Genomic DNA, 24149 nt, shown 5'->3' on the forward strand with positions numbered 1-24149 from the left:
CACGAATAGAATAATAATAATAATAAATAAAAAAAAAAAAAAAAAAAAAAAAAACGAAAACAGATATTACTGAGTGCCGTTAAGTCTAATTTTAAATTGCAATTTTAAATTGCAAAGAAATAGAATATAAATTATAACTTTAAATTTATTGCAGTGCAATTAATTAACGAACCGCAGGATGCGCAGATGCATCACCTTTTAAATTAACTTTTCCTGGCAATTGTTAAAATTAATAAACGTTTAAATGGTTCTTAAAAAAATCCGTTTAATCAGAATTGTGGCAGTTTATTCAATAAAATTACTGTATGTAGAAATTCGCTACTGTGGTCATGAAATATTTAAAAATTATTTTAAGTTCGTTTGCATTTTTATATCTTGTAAGAAAAATAATAATTTAAAAACCAATCCAAATTTTTGTTCTAAGAAATAGGTTTCTCTGTATATAATTTGGTGCGTTATTGGATTGTTCATTAAATGCTCGCAATGTCAATGTACTACGTAAACAACTACTCTGAAATAATTACTACAAATATTTTCCAATGCTTAATTTAGGAATAACATATTTCAGTTGAGGTTTGTACAACTAGTACTTCTCTCATCATTTACTGAAAAGAATTTATATGTTTGTGTTCAGCAATGATTTGTTTATGATTTATCGTCAGCTATGTCCTTATCTTCGATACTAATTCATTTCTTCTAAAGCATTTTGAATGAAAAAAACACTTCTGAACATAAAATTTATATTACGCTCAAAGAGGCGTTTTTCTTCATTTACGCACACATACACGTTTCAAGAGCATTTGGGATAACGCCTCTTTAGGATAAAAATATTTAGAAACCGCATAGAATTTACGATAGGCAGTGTTTCTCCCTGAAGATAAGAATGTTTTATTCTCTCCAATGTTGCCACTGCTCGCTAAATCGATGAGTTATTTAATCAAAAATTCTTGATTTTGCAAAATATGAAATACACAATAAAACAAATTCGAAGTTCAAAATTTGGGCTTCCAGGCGTTCATATTCGGGTAAAGAACTACGTAATTCGAAATCTGATGGCTTCATGTACCGATATTTTTTCATAAGCCAAGAAAAATACATATATCCATGCAGATTCTTCGTTATTTAATTTCTTAAATATAATACAAGGCTTAAATATAGTTCTTTAAATGCAATAATATTTAGTGGCAACAATTTGAAAAAGATTCATTCTTTTAACGATTTGACGCAAAAAGCCGTTTCGAGGCTAATAGCCCTTCAAGGTTAAAAATAAAATAACTATAATTCTGAGCCTTTAAATTGTTTATTGTTTGTAATATCTAGATTTAAGTATAATTCCAAAGCTTTTTTTCCATTGTTGCACATAACCCTACTTGTAAAAATCAGGAATTATTGTATAGCATGTAAATTAAAACTGAATTCCACATAAACGACAGTAAAACATTGCTAAGTATAATGTCTATTCTATAATAACTTCCCATTATTTAAGAAAAGCGCTTTTTATTGCTTTATTACGCAGTCATGGAAAATTTCAAGTAATTATGTCCAGATTCAACGTGTTTAATATCCAGATTTGCATTGCGGCTTAGCACAAAATTTTAAACATAATTTTTTAATTTCTGGGATGATACTTATTGATTTACAATGTATTACAAATATTCTGTGTATGCAGGTAAGATTTAAGCTCTTACTAACATAAATGCAAGTCAAGAATTATTTTTAAATATATTAAAATTCTATTTTATCATTTTGGAATTCTAATGATTACACCACAAATCGTATGAATTTAATTTTGATTATGATGTAAAGCCTTCCTGTTTTATAAAAAATAATTTTCGAAAATTAAAAATGATAATATTTGAATAAGTATCCTAGGATTTATCTGCTGTTACGATGCCTATACAATTTTTTGCAAATTTAAATTTTATTATAATACATATTGTAAATCCAGTCTTATTAAATCACTCAGAAGTATAGATTTTGCAAACGAGTGATAAAAAAAAATTATTGGCCTTTTTTCATGATGCAAACAAGGTAGATAATTGGAATCCTGCCTTCAGTTTCAAGGCAAATAATTTTTGTATATTTCATAAAATAAAACTATGATTTGAAATCTTAAATTTTTTCATTGTATATTTGCTGAAGAGTTAAATTTATTGCAATATTTTTTCTTCTGTAAACTATATGAAAATTAATTTTATCCGCGGCCAAAATAATAATTTATTGTCCAGAAGTATTAGTTTCTTTTTAAATTTCATAGTGAAGTATCAATGTCATTCACTGGATCTGAAGTTTTTGTTTCTTTTTTTAAAAAACAAATCTCTATTTTTTCGACTCTCATTACTCTTTAAAGGGTTTTGATAATAATACATAATGATCTTGATCTTGAGTAAAGTTTGGTTTGGTTTATTTGATTGCAGGAAAACACGCGAGGGCTATCTGCCTAAGGGAGGTTGCCGTCGTGAAGGACTTTCTAATGGAAACTAGCTCGTATACACCTTACACATGGGGGAAAACTAGGAAAACACCACACATCCAGCCCATTAGCCAATATTCGAACCCCGGAGAGAGCTACAAGTGTTCATCGAATTTACTGCTCGGCCGCTGGTGAGCCTTCACCTTAAAGAGATCGTGGCTTGTGAGATATTGTAGGGAATGTATAATGATTCATTTAAATAATGCTTCATATATTTATCTTTTGGATACAACTTTCCAAAATTTGTCTAGTTTGTTTCCATATATCTTTCAGATACAAAATATTGCTGCTCGAGTGTGCAGAAGCTTTTATTTTTGCTCATAATAAATTTTAAAATCCTTGTGACATGTAATAAAAAGCTGATTTAAAATATTACATCTTTCCACAATTACATTGATCAGTATTTGAATATAAATTGTGGTCTACCAAGCATTGTTTAAACAATATCCGTGAACAATGGGAACATTTAACTTATAGATAATTTTAATAAGATTTTGTGTTTCTTGGAATTTTAAAATACTCTTGAAATGATATAGAATTCAGATGGGTACAACAAAATCATTTTATAAAATTTGCAAAATGAGAAACCTCGTAACATTTTTATTTTGTTACAAAGTGTAAGCATGAAAACTGGAATTTACTAATGGCTTTTTGAGTCGGCATTTTGGATAAATTTCGAATCATTTAAAACTATTTGAATGAGTTCTCAAATCTTAATCATTTTACCCATTTTGCATTTTCACGTACGATAGTTTTTTTTTTCCCCATATTTAAAAAAAAAAAAAAAAAAAAAAAAAAAAAACCTCCTTAAACTTTTATTTTATTTTTTCCAGTTTTATTATTTTGGCATATATGAAAAATATTCATTTTTCTGTATTATTCTGTAACTTATGTTAATAGCAGATATTTTAGGTTTAGTGATTTTACACAAATTATAAAGGGACTTTGTTGAATATTTTTTTATATTTTTAAAATAAAGTATTTTATTCCACTGGTTCAATAGAAGGAATAAATTCTAAATCCCTCATATCTTCCCTTTTATTAATTAGTTTTACATTTTTACTTATATACACATCTTTCTATCAATCTATATCTATATCTATTTATCTATCTATATCTATTTCCGTTTGTGGGCACAATCTTTTCAAGATCAGATTATTATACGAACAAACATTTTGAATAGATTATATATACAATTTATTTGTTGCTTGGTACACTTGTTAAATTTTACCATTTAATCGATTCTCTCTTGTATAATTTTCATCAGATAAACATTCATCATTTTATTTCCACTTTCTAAACATAAACTATTGGGCTGGATATGCCAGGAAGATTTAAGCAGTGTTTCCTGAAATACTTTTAATGTCATGTCTGGGAAAACGGTGCTCTAAATCAGGCATTGTATGATATACTATGGAAGCTTGCATTTCTAACTTGTTTTCTAGACTACAGCAATCTTTGTAGCCTAGAAAATTGATAATTACATTATCATTTATAATTTCTCGTATTCCACTTGTTGAATAAATTAAAAAGTATGAGATTTTTATTAAAACATAGTCTTCGTGTGTAACTAAAAATAGGCTTAGCAAGCGTTCCTATTTCTGGTTCGTTTTCAATACTTTTTAAACCGTCCCTGAGAAACGGGAAACTAGATTGCATTGCACTAGGACACCAAAATAGTAAGAACGACAGATAGCGAGTAAAAAGAAGAGAAGAACTCTCAGGGAACAAAAAACAGAAGAAAGCAAAGCAAGAAAAAGAAATAGATAGCGCCAAGAAGACAGATCCCTACAAATGAGCGTGTAAACGGATGAGGCTGGCTCTCTTCAACCGATCGATTGCTGGCTTCCTACCAAAAGATTCACCTCTACACATCCCTCCCGACCCCTCTTGTCTAGGTATTTCACTGTACGGGAAAATTGTGTTTGCTTCCAGCGTTGGAGATAATAGTCCGCTGGATAGTTTAGCACGGACAGCGGTTGGCCGCCGTGTTTGGGGGGCCGTGAAACGGAAAGGGGACGGCAGTGATGAGGGAATTTCGAGAAACATGGAGAATAGCATTGATCGATATATACCCCCAACCAGCAAGATAGGCCTATCTAGCTGGTTCATGCCACACAAAATGGCGGACAGCAAAAGACTTCTCTTTCTCTGTGGATGGTAAAACACCTTTGATAGGTGGTGCCCACTAGAGGCTGTTTCGAGAAGTCTGTTGGACTCTCTGATTTCTTTAATGGCAGTATTTGAAGAGCCTCTTTTTCAGTGCCCGAAATCACTTGAAAAGGTGGAATGTATGTTATTGATATCTACCATTCTCATCCACGGTGTAAATATACAAAATTCCCTGTCTTCACATCATAAATTGTAGCATTTATATCTTCAGTTCAAGAAGCCATTGATTATACAAGCACCATTCAATTTTAAAACACGAATAGAATAAAATTTTATATTTAAATCAGCATAAATAAATGAAATAAAATGCTAGAAATTATCTTATTTACAAATATTTTTAATAACCGCCTTCCATTTATTAACAACTATAACTTACCTATTTAAATCAGTAATTATTTAAAAAAAAGATTATTTTGGAATCGTTAACAATTCAGGGAAATCTTGATTCTAAATCGCATTTCGATTCCAACGACGTTTGTAAAAGCAAAACTGAGCGCCTTAGATTCAAAGAAATGCTGCATTAATGTTTTTCTTTGAAATAGACTTTTGTGCTTCCACATTCATAAAAAATTATTCCCACATGTTCGTAAATTCATCTCATTTCATTACTGTTATCATATGCTCTATTTTCCAATTACTTACTTTTCTTACGTGGGTTTTTAAAAGATTATTCTGCACTTTCTGAATCAGGAGTGATTTTTATATTGGTATTCAGTGTTCTCACACTTGAAATTATTTAATGAACTGTCGCTCATTGACCGTTGTTCTAATGGAAATGATAATACCTGTCTAAGCTTCTTTGATCTGTATGGCTATTAAATTTTGATTCTTATGGAAGACTCAGACATTTTATGACATATGATGATGCGTTTCCTATTTATAGACCTAAAAATGATTCTAATAGAAAACCTATTAAAAATTCGTTGATGTTTCTCACTTATAATTTTTACTGAAAGCCAAAAAATATGCTTCTTTCTTTCTTAATTTTGTTACATAAAACATTTTTTTTTGTTTTGTTTGTTATCATTGCAATTTTGGGCTAATGAAACATCTTTATCTGCGAGTTCTAAAAGCGTGAAATATAACTAAATATAGTTAAACAAATGAGAGATGTTAATTAAAAAGTATGATTGTCAATTAAAAGATGATTATTGTAGACAAAACTGAAAGTGATAAATAACGTTTTGGAGAAAATTATGCGAATCATACTTAACTCTACCCGATTTTCATGTTATATCATTACAAATAAATGACGCGGGGTTCGTTTATCATTTCTACATACTTTTACCTGAAAATTATGTAATTTTTCTTTTCCTTTTCTTTATTTTGCTCAATATTTATTAAAAGCATCTCTTGCAGATTATAACTGTGTGAATTTTTTATTTACAAATTTTATGAGAATTCGTTAAAAGCTCACTAATTTTCCAAATTCAACAGCTTCTGTTTACACTTTATAACTGGAATATATATAATATTGAAATGACAGTTTGCAGTTTTTACTTCTTTGTACAAAGTAAAGGAAGTACTGTAATCGCGAAAAGTTTTGGGTATCATATTTCAATATAAATATCCATTTCGACAATTCCCAAACACATTTGGGAGTTTTTTTTTTTTTTTTTCGTAACATCTCTATATACGGACGGAATAAAGGATTGTTTTTTCCAAAAGGATTGTAAAATGCATTTAAATCGGATTCAAAAGGGATTTCTTCGTGACGTGTTTCTTCTTATATACGTGACGTGTTTCTTCTTATATACTTCGTTTCTTCTTATATACATGTGTATGTATATGTCTCGCATTACTCAAAAACAATTAGCCATAGAACTTTGAGATTTTGGTATAACATCTAACTGTGCTCTTTCCTATATATATGATTTTTGTGGAAGAGAGATTTAAATTGATTTCAGTGTTCCTCCTCCTGACGAAGTGGCCTTTCTTCTTCACATCCTTTCCATAAATCGAACGCTAAATTAAATAAAATTAGTTTAAGGGTACAAAAGTCATGTAATCTTCAAATACACGGAAATACACGAAATTTGAATTTCTTATTTAGTGCACCATTTTTAAAATTTGATTTTATTATTATTTAAAATTATGTAATGCATACTTTCCTCAAAAGCTTTATATAATGAACCATGTAAAAATATCTAATGTGTTTTAATTAGGGTTGGATACGCGTGTTCCTGTTCACTACGGAACAGAAGTATTTATATGTATCAAATTCAAGAATTGGTACATGTTAAGTCATATTTTTGATCACTTCGTCAATGTGCATATGTAAAACAGCGTGATGAAATCTTCATATGTTTCGCAAAGAAATCTGATTTTCCTTCTTAGTGTACCATTTTTCCATTTTTTTAAATACTTGTTGTAATTAATTAATATTATTTAGAAATTACTTAATGTATTATTTTTAAAATTTGATTTAACTATTATTATTAAAAAATTACACGGTGCACCTTTTTTTTTTTTTTTTTTTAAGTTTGACTTCTGTTATACACCTTTTAAAAAAACTCATATGACGTGTTTCGATAATATGTAAATATTCACAGTAACTTCATATTGGGAAAAAAATAGTTAAATGCATCATAACCTATGTCAAGAGTTTCCCGTGGGATAAGTCATCATGACTTATCCCACGGGATGTTGATCGTCTTATCAAATACAGAATGAGCAAATACAGAATAGAGTCAATAAATGATGTTGAGGCATAAGCATCTGATCGTCTTATACTGTGCCTCGTTCATGCTTTTAAAGATTGATTTAAATTTTAAAAATTATGTAGTGCAATTTTTTAAAATTTGGCTTATGTAGTGGGGCATATGTTTTTTTAAATCTTAAGTAATGTGTTTTGATTATTTATACACATTTACATTTCAACTCAGTATTTATATGTATCATAACACATTTCCAGAGCTGATACATGATAAGTCGTACACATTGTTTGCCGTGTTGTTACGTGTTCTTACATTGTTACGTTTAGGCACAGAATTTGATTTTCTTCTGTGCACCGTTTTTTAAATTTTTATTTTAATAATTATAATTCTTTAAAAATTTTGTAGTGCATTTTTAAAAATTATATTTATCTTTCGTTTCATTATGGCACAAGATTATCCATATGCATCAGAACGCAGGTCAACTCTGTCTCAGTTTTGATGACTTAAAGAGGAAACACAGAATATTGTGATGAAATCTTCTTATGACGTTGAGACAGCACAGAAATTTGATTTTCGTAGACAGCTCAATTGATATCTCTCTCGCCTTCCTTCTTCTCTGCAAAGCTCCTTAGCCCCAGTCATAACTCGTATCGGGAGAGAATCGGGCGAAGGAATGACCAGTGATGGTTCTTAGATTGTCGTCGAAGATAAGGAATACATCTCTGGATTAAGTGCCTAAACAGAGAAAGAGAAGTTATCAAGGAACCGTGGAAGGGGAGAGCGGGATAACAACTAGCGCCAACTTCACCAAAGGCTCTTCCACTTGATGTCTTTACGACTTTCGGAGGCACAGCCCCTTTTGTTCGGTTACCATCAGAAGAATAATATCATCTTCGAGTTTGTTGTCATTGGTATCTCGTAAACAAAATGATGGAGATGATTTGCTATCATAAATGCAGACACGGATTTTGTATCAAAGGAGTTCCTATCCATACTCATGAGATGGATGGAAGTTAATCAACTGCGAGTTTAATTTTCGTACTTTTAAGGCCTAAGTATATCTCTTAATACAGTAAAAACTTCTATCTTATCTAATTAATGCTCTGTTATATTGTTTTTTATTCAAAAGGATGTGAAATGTAATTTGCACTCTCAACATTTCATGCAGCGGAATAAATATCACATACAAATATTGTTAAACTTATTTACCTATTAAAATGTTCTTGTTTAACCTTCTTGACCTTCAAACGACTTCTTGTCTAATGAATATCATATAAAATTGCTGTTTAGGTTCCTAACCTTCTAACCTTCTTGGGCTTTAAGTGAGTTCTTGTCTAATGAATATCACATACATATATTACAAGGTTAAACTTATTTAAGTATTAAAATACTCTAGTGTAACCTTCCTGTGCTTCAAAAAATTTCACAATTTCAAACCTACATCAAAACATAAAATTCAGACTCAGATAAAACCCACACTTTAACTAAACGTTTATTAACTTGCAAGTACAAATAAAATTTAACAAGACTTATTCATCGCTAGTTGCCGGGTACAGAAATTACCAACAGTTAAATAAATACTAGCAGTTAAACAAAATAATTAAATTCCATAGTTAAACAACGCGGCTACAACTATTCGCAACCTCTAGTCAGAAATACTCGCAAACACACAAAACGCTCATTAAACAGCGATCGGCATAGGCGAGCAGCTATAGGAAAAAGTTTCTTTACTGGAGCATTGCCAAAATTCCTCTCTAAATTACACATTCGTTCGCTATTTAAACTCCTCCTAATTTCCATTCTGGTGACGTTGACTGAATAAAGACAAATTACAGGCGAGAATTAACATGAAAATAACGGTTATTTAAGATAAATCTTACAGTGTTAATTTATTAACTCCCCCATTTCTATATTAAGTAACAATCATTACTTAGATAATAATACTGCCGTAGCTTAACGTAAAGTAACATAAAAAACACGATGGTCTAAAAATTAAAAAAAAAAAAAAAAAAAATTGCTAATGGTCTTTTCATATTAAAAAATGATATATCTATATATATTTGTTTTTATTTTTAATCCTATTTCAATAATAAATTTAGATAAGATAAAATTCTTTTCTAATCGTGGATGAAGCTCATTCTATTGTTCAACCTGGTGAATTTAAAAGTTTGCACGACTAGAATATTTTCGTCCAGGGCTTGAATGCCTTAAAGACTGAAATGGCTCATATGATCCTCTATTTCAGAAAGCCCCCAAATCATCTCCTGTTTCATTATATTTCTGCTGCTCCCTCATAAAAAATAAGGGAAGTTCTTGTTGGAGGACCCCTGTAAGAATGCTATACCTGGTGCTCAAACTATCTAGAATGGACACTGTCCTAACATCAAAACAGGCATACAAGAAGTTACTGACACACGATAGACATGATGAAAGAGAAATTTTGATGGTGATGTAATAATGATGGAGATATTTAATGTATATTTTTCACATTTACAGAGTTGTCACAAGTATACTATCGATATTGTAAGGATCGACACAGGCATAGCATCGACACGGTATGAGACTAATCCTGTACAAGGTCGACTCTGGCTTGATATCAACATTGCATAGAATGGACACCAGCATAGGATCAATACTGTACAAAAACCCACGCTATAGGAAGGGTTGACATTAGCTTGGAATCAATTAAGTGTAGGACCTTGACATTCGGGAATTTCTCCAGTTGGCCATGGTAGGACAGACGCGGTTAAGTCCGACACTGCGTAGGATTGGCACCCAGTATCAACAAGGTATAAGATTAATACTACGTAGGGTCGACACCAGCTTGATATCGACGAGGCGCAACACTAGCATTGTGTAAAACTGATGCCAGCATAGCATCACCATGATATAAGACACACTGGCATAGTAGAAATTAGAAATCTAATCTACAACGACGTGTAATAATGAGGGAAATAATTTTATTAAATTATTTTTTTTAGGATGTCGATCACGTGCTGGCAGAGAAGCTATAGATTATAATGCAGAATTAATCCTGTGCACATTCCCAACTTATGGCACCAGTTCGATTAAAGAAAAAGAGCTTGGAAAAAAATTGCTAGCTAATAAACACAGTTATATAAATGCCGACAGTAAATCTTACGAATTTTTAATCGGAACTTTCTCTCTTTTTCTTTTCTCTCTCTCCTTTTTTTTTTTTTTTTTTTTTTTTTTTTTGAGATAATAAGAGATTGTCTGTCTTCTCAATTACGCTCTTGAGTCGCTTCAAAAAACAAGTAGAAGGAGACACGAAGACTGGAATGGAATCGATATAAAAGAAGGAAACAAAATACAGAGCGTATCGATTCCATTACTACGTTTGAGATTAGTCCTAAAGGTAATGAGTCTATTTGTTTGAAAGCAAATGTAGGTTTATTATTAAAAAGAAAGAAAGAAGAAGAGAAAATAACGTTTGGAAGGGGGGATAAGAAGCCGAACTAATCGATGCAAAGGATGGGGCGGTGTAAGAGAAAAAGAGAGTAGAGACTGGCTAGGGAAAGAAATGAGGTGTCTAATAAATAAATTTCCGCCAATCCAGAGGGATGGAACCTTTTTCCTGAGCTAGCACAAAGCGTTTAGAGTTAATTGGTGTAAGGCTTTTAAGGGTGCATTTGCAGCTCGTGATTGATTTAAGATGCTATTCTTTAAGACACAAAGAAAGACGATTCAAGTGGAATTGATGCTAAATTGAAAGCACATAAAAAAGGAATTTTTTTTTCCTCTTATTTGGTACATAATGGAATTATTCTGCTGTATGCAAAATTATTGTTCATTTCTGTACGCACACTATTTTGAAAGTACACCTGAGTGAGCAAAAGTCTTGCGTATTATAAGATGAAAGAAATATATACGATAATCGAATGTGCGATTCCTTAGTTCGATTGAAATAATATTTTATTTAACTAATTTATTATTTAAAGGTAAAATAAAATTAATAGTGATGCATTAATATTTGCTTAAATCAATGTTTCTATCATATCTGATGGAAATAGCGGATTGATATCATAAGATTTCAAAATAAATATAATTAAATATCCAATTCGTGTAACTTCCCTCCAGTGAAATATCAGCCATAATTCTACTGAAGGATTAATAATGGCTTAAAAATTTAATCTATCAAAACTAAGATAAATAAAAATAGATGTTTTCAGATTTTATAATTACGCCCCAAAGGGGCATTTTTAACGTTTTATGTATTACCTTCATTTATTAAAATATCATTTTCTTTGCACTTATATCATAAAATTCACTTAAACAGCCGTATCAAAAATATTTAAAAGAGCATATCTTTAGAATTTCCGATACACAGTCTCGAGCGCGTATTTATTATTATTATTATTATTATTTTTATTAATCAATGTTCAGTGTTCAATCTTTTCTTGTCATGTTTCTGACCTTCTGACATCGTTGCTCTCTATCAAAATAGTTCTTTGGGGTCAAAGTTTGCAGAGAATTCGAGCTATCCAAAACAACTACGGCAAGTAAGTAAGCATTGCACTAAAGCTTCCGGTAATAATTGAAAGACATGTCTTTATATTCCGAAGTATGTTCGTTCGAAGGTTACTAAGTAACAATTTTTTTTTTTTTTTTAATTTCAAATAGAACTGCTCTACAAGCATTTAATGTGAGCCATTTTTAACATGAGAATATTTATACTTATATAATTTAAAAAATAAACCAAGAAAACACATTCACTCAGTTCTTGGTTTAATGATTACCAAGGTACTAAAGGCGATTTAACGATTGTTAAGGGACTGACGACAAACTCATAGATGAATCAGGTGTATCGTTAAGTCGAGGAAATATATTAATTAATTTTCTATAATAATCCATGATATATATCAGAAAATGCTGAAATTTTTATTGGTTGTTACCTGTCATCTAGGTTTTGTAATATCGGAACACTCGAAGCAGGGAGAAGGAAGATATCCTTTTTTTTTTTTTTTTTTTTTTTTTTCATTTTAAAGCAGTATTACATCTGCTTATGAGTTTTGAATGTTTAAATAATTTATCGAAAATAACGTTAAATTAAGGATACAAAAAGTCAAGGGTTGTAAAAAAGATAACGGAATTTATAGTAAATTCACAAGATTAATTGATAGACATTCATTGCACATGAAAGCCACTTCATTGCACAGATTCATTGCACAGAAAGTGTGTGTGACTTATCTCACTTTGTCTAACAGTAACATCAGAACAAGACCATGAAATTCATCATGACAGGGGAATCAAGATTCCGCCTGTCGTTGGCAAGAGCCTTCAACTCCATACAAGTGACACTACGCCCAATTTTGAAGAAAAACACCTCAGGAAGACGGGTCCGACGGTCTCCCACCCCTCTTCCCCTACCGCAATCTCTCGATATGATTTTTGGTCCGCATATTTAGAGTGCCCCTATGCCGTACAAACATCCATACCTTCTCCGGGATTCGAACCCAGGCCCTTCGGTATCGCAGTAGACTTCCCTAACCATTATATCGTCTGGGCGGCTGAAAGGCCATTAAAATTGATTAAAGGGTCTAAAACTGTTGCGTACATTAAATATTTTGCAATTGGTATTTTTAAGAATATTAACTGTAAAGGAAGAAAAATTTCAGATTTTCAATTACGTCCAAAGGGGCGTTTTTTTAACGTTTTGTGTGTTACCTTTGTTTATTAAATATCATTTTTTTTGCATTTAAATCATAAAATTCAGTTCAATAGCAATGTCGCAAAATAATTTTAAAATGAGCATATCTTTAAAATTTCCGATACACAGTTCCGCGCGCTGGAGATAAAAAGGTTTGTGTTGCCATTGCTCGATCCTTGAGTTTGTTAATCAGAAATTCGTTAAAGTTTTACAAAATATGGAATCGATCATAAAACAAATTCCAAATTTCAAATTTGGTTTTTCACATGCCCATATTCGTAGGAGGATTACGTCATTCAAAATTCGATGGCTCTAGGTACCATTGTTTTATCACAATGCGAGAAATATTCATACATTTATGCAGATTTTTCATTATTTAATTTCTTCAAATATAATGCAGGACGCTAACATTTGGTGGCAACAGTTTGAAAAGTAAAACGGACATTCATAGTGATTCAACGCAAAATCGCAAATCGAAAACAATAGTCCTTCAAGGACAAAGCCCCTTTGGACTAATAATGATAAAAACTATTGTTGACTAATATATAATTTACTGCGAGCCACTATAGCATTGTATATTATCGAGGAAACCATTGGAACTAACTAATTGAGGACTTATAACCGCTGTTTGATTATAATTACTCCTTTTGTACATTTCAAGAGAGAAAAATGGCCATCTTTTGTAGTTAATCTGCTTCAAACATGGTCATTTTTTAAGTTCTTTTACACAATGAAGATTCTCATTTGCTTCACAACTGACTTTCATATGCATTTCACATTCTTCATTTTTAGAATCAGATAATGCGCTATTTTCATGAAAAATTTCTTCTATATTTAGAAACTCACAAATTTTAACTCGAAAATCGCAATTTTTGAATAATCTGTAAAATTCAAGATTTTTTAAATACTATCGCTTTTATACTCGAAGCAGCTAAATCGGAAATTTCTAGCTGATTAGCTCGTTCTTATGAGAGGTCTTGAGTTAGTAGTTAGTTTAGTGTGGTCCCACTTTCAATCAGTATTTAGTTGTCGGTCTGTTAAAGTATCTTAGCTTGTACAAACAATCTTCAAAGCTTCGAGAATTTTCTCAATTTATTTGACCATGGCAAAACACTTGAGGGCTATCTGCGTAAGGGAAGGGATGCCTTCGTGGAAGACTTTCTAACCCCCACGAAAACTGGTAACGGAAACTGGCTCGGAACATATGAAAACCTAATGGAAACTGGCTAGTGTACACGTTACATATGAGAAAACCACGAAAATCCCGCACGCAGCCAGCCCGTTTGCCGGGATTCGAACCTCGCAGAGAACTACCAGTGTTCAGCGATTTTACGGCTAAGGCAGTTAGTAGCCCTATTAAGGTTTAGCTTGAGGGCATCATTTCCCATTCATTCTGATGTTAGCAAAATTAACATGTATTAACAAAAGCAAGATCACTGATTTAATTTAAATTATTTTGTTCTTCTTTAATTTTCTTTAATTTTGTTTGGTTTAGTTTAGTAATTCAAGGAAGCTATCTTTACATTAAATTTCTTCCATTATCAACCTTTAAATAGTATTTTAGTTACAGGGTTGTCAGCCGTTCCTTATCTTAATGACTTAACTTCACTTTTCATAAATTCCCTATGCTTATTTTGAAATTTTACTTAATTTTGAATTTTATTATTATTATTTTTTTACAATAAGGAATAAAAATTTAATATTAGAATATACACATAACTTCTTACGATAGGATAGATTTAAATTTGCTTGCTTATAATGTTATTAATAAATTTCTCGCTAATTAGAAAGTAAAATTATTTTCCTTTAGGAAATGAAAATGTCGAAAAATTTTAAATACCAGAAAAGATCGAGCACACTGTAGCGTCAGTGACGATGGTGGATTTCACTAAATCATTGGAGATTCGACAGAGTTAGATGCAAGGGTCTGGATCCTGAAGGAGGGATTATCATCGTAAAAGCAGGTGAGTAAATTTACAGTTTTTCTGTGTGCCTAAATCGAAATTTCAGGTTTATCATTTCTGTCCAAAGCAAATATCTTCAGGTATAATAATATATTTAACTACTTAGATTCAAATATATTTTGCCCGTCTTGTTGTTCGTCACAGAAAATCAAAGAATCCTGCAAAACTAGTTTAACTCGCATAATTCTTCGCACTTAAAATCATAATTTTCTTTAAACATTTCATATATGAGTTTGGCGTCAGTTTTGGGTTAGCAGAAACGCTTCGAGCTGTTGAACGACTGAATATTATCTTCTTCAAATGCAATTATATATATATATATATATATGATTTATTTACTAAAGAAATATTGATTATATTATCTCCTAAGATCAATTTTAGTAGAATTATCTTAAAAGAGTGAATCCATAGTTAGTAAGTTCAATTTCTAAAATTGTTTTAAAGTAACTTGAATGTAAATTGTTAAAAATGTTTAACGGGGACTTGAATTAAATCATGAATAACAAAATTTCAATTGTAAAGAGAAATAAATTAAAAGCAAGTAATTAAATTAAATGCAAGTAATCATTGCCATTGATCGGAAATTAGTTGACTTTTCAAGGAGAACAGACCAACTCCCGTTCAATGAACAATAAGCAATTTTAGAAATTGAACTTACTAACTATGGATTCACTCTTTTAAGATAATTCTACTAAAATTAATCTTAGGAGATAATATAATCAATATTTCTTTAGTAAATAAATTATTATTAACTTACTTTGCAGCAATTGCGCAAGTAGTAGAATAACTCGATTTCGCACCAAGTGAATTTAAGATCATACAACATATATATATTGTAGGATTCATTACTCTTTTTGTCTAAAGTAAATGTGAGGAACCTAGTGAACTACTGAAAGAATTATCGCTTAGTTCATACAACTAAAACGTCGACTCGAGTAGGGTTAAAATACCTTTTTTTCACTCAAAATAAGATGACCATTGGCCCCTTTCTTGGGCTTACAACTCATTAGACGAAGCTAACATAAGCCGAAGCTAACACAAGTATCTAACGTAGTTGACCCTCATTTTGAGTTAGCCGGCGAATATTAAAAGGCACGAGTCTGATAGGAAGTTGTAAGTGGAAACAAGAATTGATAGGAAAGCATTTGGAAATTAAAATAACTGTTATAAAATTTAAATATACCTTACAATATGATGGATGAAACTCTTAAAGTAACTCGGAAAAAATACATTAAAAATATCTTGCATTTTTAAAAGTACACTGATGAAGAAATACAAATTATATGGATTTATTCATTTAAAAAATATATGGATGAATATTACACTATTAAATGCATAAAGAAGAATTACTTTTACGCAACTTTAAAATATACAGCTAATATCTTGCGTTCTTTCTGCGTTCTTTCTCCTTCCCCCTTTTTTTAACCAGTTTGGACACTTTTTCTGCATTTATACAAATGTTTCAAGAGAATTTTCAAAAGAATAAAATATTACATTTCATGTTAAAAATAATCAGTACTAGAAACAACTTTTGCTTATTTCTAACCTCCCTCTTCCCTGCTTTTTCCCACCCTTGTCTGCTATTCCTAAATATTTCAGTCATCATTTCGACTTTGTTTTTTATCCTTGGTTCTGATTTACTAGAAGTGTAGATTCCCCAGAACACCTGTCACAAATAACTCAGAAACAAAATTTACTAGTCGCGCCTGCGAAGGATTTGCTTTGCCAGGAATTCGGGCTTACTTTTGATGGACGAGCACGTCTACGTGGTCGAGAAGTAGTATTCCTATTCACGTACATATCTGTTACGTGCAAGTTTTCTGGTCGCTCTGGATGAAGGAGAAGTAAAATAAACAACTTGCGGAAACTCATTTACAGAGCTGCATGAAATGCAATACGTAGTCATCATTTCTTCTAACGTATAACTGTTTCTCAAGGCAAAATGTTGCTACGTAATGTTGTATAATATAGCACTGCTTATGCGTCTTTCCTAAAGACTTCTCAAAAACGTTGTATAATGGAAAGGATACATAGCTGAAATTATAGTTTACGACTGTTGTAGGGCCGGCACCAGACTCTCTAGTTTTAGTTGTAAGCTGACACTTTTAGGCTGGTACAGAAATAAATTCCGTGTATTTTTGTGTTCAACTGTTAGTTTACTGTCAGTTTTAACATGGTGCAAAAATAAACATTTTCGGCATATTTTACTTTTTTTCATTTTCATAAAGGCAACAAAGCGGCTGAGGCTAACAAACAGATATCTGGAGATTATGGTGTTGATTACTTAATAGAACGCATGAGTTAGAATTATTTTAAACATTTTCATTTTGGAGATTTTTTTACTTGAAGATGAGCAATGTTTTGACTCAACTTCCTGAAGTTGACGATGACAAAATTAAAGTCATAATAGTATCGAATCGTCATATAACTGTGCAGAAAACTGCAAAAAAGGTCAAATGTATCACACATAACAACTGCAAATCACATAAGATGTCTTGGACTCATTGAGGAGTTCGATATTTGGGTTCTGTACGAATTGAAAGAAATTCACTTAACGCAACGAATCAAAATTTGCGATCCGCATTTGAAATGTTAATGCAGTCGACCCTTGTTTGAAACGAATTATCACTGTTGACACACACACAAAAAAAAAAAAAAAAAAAAAAAAAAAAAAAAAAAAGGTCGTCTAACATAACATTAATAGTAAATATATCATGATCCAAGCATTATGAATCAGCACAAATGATATCGAAAACAAAATTGCCTCAGAAAAGGATTATGCTGTCAGTTTGAAGATGGTGTGTATTTTGAGCTGTTTCCATGCAAACAAACGATCAACGCAGATGTTGATTGTAAAAAACTTATGAAACTGGAAGAAGCAATGAACGAAAAAAGGCCATCATTGGGAAATCGAAAAAAAATCTTGTTCCAGTACGAGGAGGTCTGACACATACGAAATTATTGAAGCTTAATTGGGAAGTGATACTGCATACTCCATGTAGCCCCGACTTTGCACCATCAGATTTACAATTATCATGACAAAACTTCTTAAATGGTAAAAATTTCAGTAATAACGATGAACTCAAATCGTATTTTAATAAGTCCATTGCTGATGAAGACCAGAAGTTTTATGACGGTGGAGTCATGAAATTACCAGAAAGACGACAAAAAGTCATCGAGCAGAATGGAGGATATTTAGCTGATTAAAGTTGCTTTTTACTTCCTTGTACGAATTAAAAAGGAAGTATTGTAATCGCGAAAAGTTTCAGGCAGCATATTTCAACGAAAATATCCATTTTGACCGCTATCGAATGCAACTTAACGATGTTTTTGCGTGATATCTGCACGTAAGGACAGAATAAAAGCCTCTTCCCCCCCAAAAAAAAATTATAAAACTGCTTTAAAATGAATTCTGAAGAGAATTTTTCGAGGTGTCTGTACGTACGTACGTGTCTCGCATAATTCAAAAACGAGTAGCCTCAGAACGTTGAAATTTTATATATAGGATTGCTATAACATGTAGATGTGCACCTCGTATTTTGGTTGCAAATCGGCAGCACCAAACGTATATATATACGTTTGGTACTGCCGATATATATATATATATATATATGTGTGTGTGTGTGTGTGTGCATGTTTTGCTTTAAAAAGGATTGAATTATGTTGTTCTTATCTTCCGGTTAAGGTTTTATACTTTTAGGAAATCTGAAAGCAATATTTGTAGAATTATCAACAATTTAAAAGCTGCTTAAGTGCGGTTAAGCCTAATTTTTAAACAGCAGAATAGTATATTTGTTGCCAATCTAGAGAGACTAAGCTTCTCAACAACAAAGATAACGCCTTCATTTATTATTACGAATTAAATCATGCTTAATCCTTTCTGGATTTGTTTCGAAGAAAGAGTTTTTATGTATTTTTGCCTTGTCGCGAAGTGAGAACTGAATTAATTGAATGAGAAATACTAAATCATCTGTGAAAAACTGTTTCTTTTTTGTTTTGTTCGCTTAATTTCTTTTATACATCTTTTTAGATTTATTATAGTATTTGAACAGAACATGTGGCAAGGATTAGATAATTCTTCAAATGATAAAAATGTTTTGCATTCTGAGTTATAATATGAACGAAATATAACGCTGTTAAGTGAACCTAGCGCCAGAGTGTCGCTATGGTAAACAAATGTAGTGAATTTTAAAGATTGCATTTGTTCTATTGTGGTTTATGCGCTATCGAGAGGTAGATTTAATTCAATCCAATAAGTTTAAATGAAATGAAAAAAAAAAAAAATGCGTATAATTTAATATTCCGCACAAGGAAGTCATGTCGTATACACATGGTAAGATTTTTTATATAGAGAAAATTGAGTTTCATTTCACACTTAAAAAACGAATTTTTTTCTTTCCAACTGGATACTAGCAACCTAAAAAGCAAATAATTCAAATAAAAAATTTTTTACCACTATCTTTTCTAACCCACATAACAATGTTCAATTCATCCACCAGAGGCTTCTTTCCTTTCTGCATCGTATACGAGTATACAACTTAAATTTTACTCAGAAAGGGGGTGATGTATTTAAAATTCAAATAAACGTCGAACATGATGTAAAAGTGAAGTTTAGCATGGGGAAGTAAGACTCGGAGTAGAGATTAAATGATGTATAAATGTAATTCACTGTACTACAGAATGCAGTTCGAATTTTAACACAGTAACTACAATACGTACTGTATACATAAAAGGAAAGAAAAGGTACTATTAGATTCTCCATACACACGTTGAATTTTTACATGAAAAATAGAGTAAAATGTATTTAAACTACTTAAAAAAATTAAAGGTTGTCTAATTTTAGATACTCCTCAATTTAGTAATTTATTTTTAGATTATTAAAATAAATTAACTAATCTGTTTAAGTTATTAAAATACTTTCTGGAATTTTCTTTGAATAATAATACCTAGAACAAATAAAAATAAATTAACTAATTTACTTAGATTAGTTAAAACATTTCTGGATTCTTCTTTGAATAATAATTTCTGGAAAAAATCTCCTTTGAAATTAGAAGTTAAGTTCAGCGAAACTTTATAGAATTAGTTGAATTACAAAGCAGAACACCTTCTATTTTTACGAATACTGTTTTCAAATTTTCTAATTAAGTTCTTTATTGAGCCGGTAAACACACAAGAAAAAAATTATTTCCTTGATTTGTTAATTTTCCAGTCCATTTTTTAAAAATAATTTTAGCTAGATCATGAAATAATAATTCAGCCTTGCTTCTTGTACATTAGGGCCCACCAGCTGCCGAGCGGTAAAGTCGCTAAACACTGGTAGTTCGGTCCGAGGTTCGAATCCCGCGAACGGGCTGGCTGCATGGGTGTTTTCGTGGCTTTCCCCGTGTGTAACGTGTATACGAGCCAGTTTCCCTTAGAAAGTCCTCCACGAAGGCATCGCTCCCCTTAGGCACATAGTCCTAGTGTGCTTTGCCGTAATTAAATAAACCAAACCAATCTTGTACATTAGGAATGTTGCATGCATAGAAGTAATACTAGTTTTGACAATAAAGATTTCAAATGAAAGTTGTAATAATATTCTACGAAGTTTCTCTCATTTGGTAGAACTCATTTTCATTTAATTAAAGTATAGGCATGAAAATTAAAAGCTTCAAATTTAATTAATTTGCCAGTTTAAAATGTGTCATTTTCTTTTTGGCTAGCTTCTAGCAAACGAATTTGCTTGCAAAAGTCTATAATTTAATGCGATATAGTTTAGAGTTTACTGTACCAACGAATGTGATGTCTCGCTTTAGTTTAAATTAAAAAAATAAAATAAAATAAAAAATCTGAAAGCTTTCTGATTTTACATTACGCCCAAAGAGGCGTTTTTTTTTTTTTAACGTTTTGTGTGCTACCTTTATTTATTAAATATCATGTTCTTCGCACATAAACCATAAAATTCAGTTTAACAGCGATATCGCATGAGCATATCTTAAGAGTTTCTGACACACAGCCTCGTGTGCTGGAGATTAAAAAAATGTTTCTTTTTCCGTACAGTGTTGCCATCGCTCATTTTGAAATCGTTGAGTTTGTTAATAAAAAATTTGTTAAAGTTTTACAAAATTTTTTCGATGAAATTTATATATATTTCATAGTTTTACAAAATGTGAAATAGATAATAAAACAAATTCCAAATTCCAAATACCCATATTCTCTGGAAGATTACGTTATTCAAAATTTGATGGCTCTATGCTTTATCACTATGGCTCTATTATGATTTATCACAATGCGAGAAATATGCATACATTTATGCAGATTCTTAATTATTTCATTTTTTTAAAATTTAGCACAGGGCTTTAATATTTGATAGCAACAATTTGAAAAGTGAACCGACATTTATGGTGAACAAACCCAAATTGCAAAAACGAAATAGCCCTTGTGGGCTAACGCCCTTTTGATTGAAAAAAAAAATATAAATTAACATTTTATGTCAAATTTATTATTCACTGATATTAAGTAAAACGCCAGTAACATTATATAATGGTAAATAACTACAGTAATGAGTATTCAGTAGCAAGAGTAATTTTAATTGATTTGTCATATATTCATTTCTAAGCTTTATGTTTTATATTTTAATCTGATTTTATTTTTTTCCTTCACTGTCGATGAAAGATCATCAGAAATAGGAAATTAATCTATTAGAAAAATTCATACTCAAAACTGTGTAGTGACTGCTGTTAAAGAACAAATTAACTCTAAAAGAATTTATATTTACTTGACTTTCCTTGAACAACACTAGAGGAATAAATATGTTTGGCTAAAAGTTAACTAACTTAAAATTCCTCATTGATAACATTTTGATTCGTACTGTTCCTGAATTATATGGAAAATTAGGCAAATCAAGATAACTTTTTGCTGGCTCACGATTAAATGACATCTGAACTGGTTCGATGTTAAACCAGCATCGGTTCTATCCGATCTTGATCCCATTTCTGAATTCTAAAAAATAATAATTTATATAATTATTCCCCTCTTGATTATCTTCCTTATTAATATGGAAGAATTCCGCTAATTATAAACCTTGTCTACCCTACCTCAGTTTACACTATATATTTATACCATATATTAGGTGTTAAGACGGCACTGTGTTTGTCATATACCGATGCTAATTTTATGTCGTGTCGATCTTGTACGGTGTCATTTCGACACCGTATCTGTCCTGTGCCTGTGTCTGCTACGCTGTGTGAATCTGGAGTCGATGCGACGCAGTGTCATTTCCATGTCTGTGTCGATTGTATGCGGTGATGCCGATTCTACACAGTATCAGTCCTTTGCCTTTGTCGATGCTATGCCATGTCGATTTTAAGCATTGTCAATCCTATGCCTGTGTTGATCTCATGCCGTATCGATAGTATGCTGGTCTTGACCCTAGTGTAGGTGATTTGCTGCTGTCGATACTATAGCATTGTCGCTTTACTCAGTGCCGATCTAGAGAATGCGAGCTATTGTGCTATAAGATGCAAATATCCGAATTAGTTTGGTTTCCGCGATTCCTCTTTCCGCGTTTTTCAAAATTCTCGCGAAATTGGAGAGTATAGTCCCCCTCCCACAGCTCCTCAGAAGATGTCACAACAAGAAATTAAGAAGAGTTAGACAGTTTCTCTGTGAATAAATTAGTCTTCATCTGGTCACATGGTTAGACATTTTCTCTTAGTTTAGGCTCCTCCAGAAATCTATAGTTTCATCCTATTTGTAATTCTGTTACAATATTAGCTGCTATTTTCACATCTTATCTTAAAATGGATGCTTTAGACATATTGAAACTAAATGGGAAAAAAAAAAAAAAAAAAAAAAAAAAAAAAAAAAAACCTTTAGCCCTTTATAAAGGTTATCAATATCGAATTCGGAATAGAAATAAGAAAAATGTAGTTTTACTGGATTTGCATAAATGAAAAAATTAAAGGCACAATTAAGACAAAAGCAGAAGTCGTTTTAAAAGAAAGAACGTCATTTTAGAACTTCGTTTTAGAACGAATATTTATTCTGAAAGATTTTATTATAACTCACCTTTATGCAGAATTTTGGGAAAATATTATTTTTTTACTTTACTATTTTAAACGATCTTTTAGTTCACTGCCAAAATCATGGCAAAGTTTGAACATCTCTGTCTTTCCTTTTGAATACAGTTTTATCTGAGATCGTAAATATTTTTCGATTATTTCTTTTAAAAATTATTCTTTAAAAAACTAAAAATGTTTTTGCTTTCCTACATTTCGGGAGAGGCCAATGTCCAGTCAGCCCTCCCCCCATGTAACCTCTTTAAGAAGGGGGTCATGAAGATTGATGATTCCGCGGAAACAGGAACGTTTTTGACAACCGCGTAAACAGGAATCGCGGAAACAGGAAGACACCCAGCTATCCTTAGCAGAAATATTCTGTAAACACCTGTTCTATCTAATGCAGTTTGGGAAGAATGGTCTAAAACAACAAAGAAAATTGTAACTTCTAAAAAGTAATCTAAGAACGGATCGTTATTGTAAGGAAACAAGCGAGATAAATCGAAAAGGCCCAGATGTTACTATTAACTGAAACCATTATTTTATGCGTATCACGTCACATGCTGGGTAAATACATAACTCTAATTAAAAAGAGGAAAGAAAATTACGTGCATGGTCGGAAAGCCTAGAAGGTGGTCTGAACCGTATTGCACGCAGCCTTTCAGCAAAAATTCCCTGCAGCAGCACTGACAGAAATATTACAGACCGTGGCACGGAGCATCCAATTTACAATGACATATCCTCATTTGCTATGCATCCTGGCCACTGGTAACCATGGCAACCAGCCATCCCGGCTCAGCGGGTGCATCATAGCACCGTAATCCAGGCTCAGGATTCGTTAACTGTTTGACCCCGAACGCACCCCCACTGACTTCACCTCCAGGCGACACGGAAAAGAAGAAAAAAAGACATCCCTCCTCACGTTTCAACCGTTCTTCTCATTTTCCGCCGACTCTACAAACATAGGTTCCTATTTCTTTTCTTTTCTTTTTCTGTTTCTTTTTTGTAGCTTTCGTATTAAATTGTAGTTTCCTAAACGCTGAGTATACATTTCTTTTGGCACCGCTAATGTATATAACACACGTATTTTTGAGTAGGTATTGTTATTGATATGCAAAAAATACATAGTATGTGTACATTATATCTTTTTAAGAAAACATCATATTAGTGTAAAGA

At 31.7% G+C, this 24149-nt stretch overlaps 2 long non-coding RNA genes across 2 annotated transcripts in view; one reads left to right on the forward strand and one right to left on the reverse strand.

The window, feature by feature from the left end:
* Window positions 1–24149, forward strand: part of LOC146993566 (uncharacterized) — a 117141-nt gene that overhangs the window by 36740 nt on the left and 56252 nt on the right. Inside the window, exon 2 of the long non-coding RNA XR_015044331.1 lies at window positions 14781–14934. This is a non-coding gene — a long non-coding RNA (uncharacterized LOC146993566). The remainder of the gene's footprint in view (window positions 1–14780; window positions 14935–24149) is intronic.
* LOC146993567 (uncharacterized) overlaps window positions 1–24149 on the reverse strand; it is a 62979-nt gene that overhangs the window by 14174 nt on the left and 24656 nt on the right. The gene's annotated exons all lie outside the window — the stretch shown is intronic.

The sequence above is a fragment of the Stegodyphus dumicola genome, chromosome 12 (genome assembly GCF_044657685.1).
Source record: "Stegodyphus dumicola isolate Sdum_Otavi_A_Nest chromosome 12, ASM4465768v1".
Taxonomy (NCBI): domain Eukaryota; kingdom Metazoa; phylum Arthropoda; class Arachnida; order Araneae; family Eresidae; genus Stegodyphus; species Stegodyphus dumicola.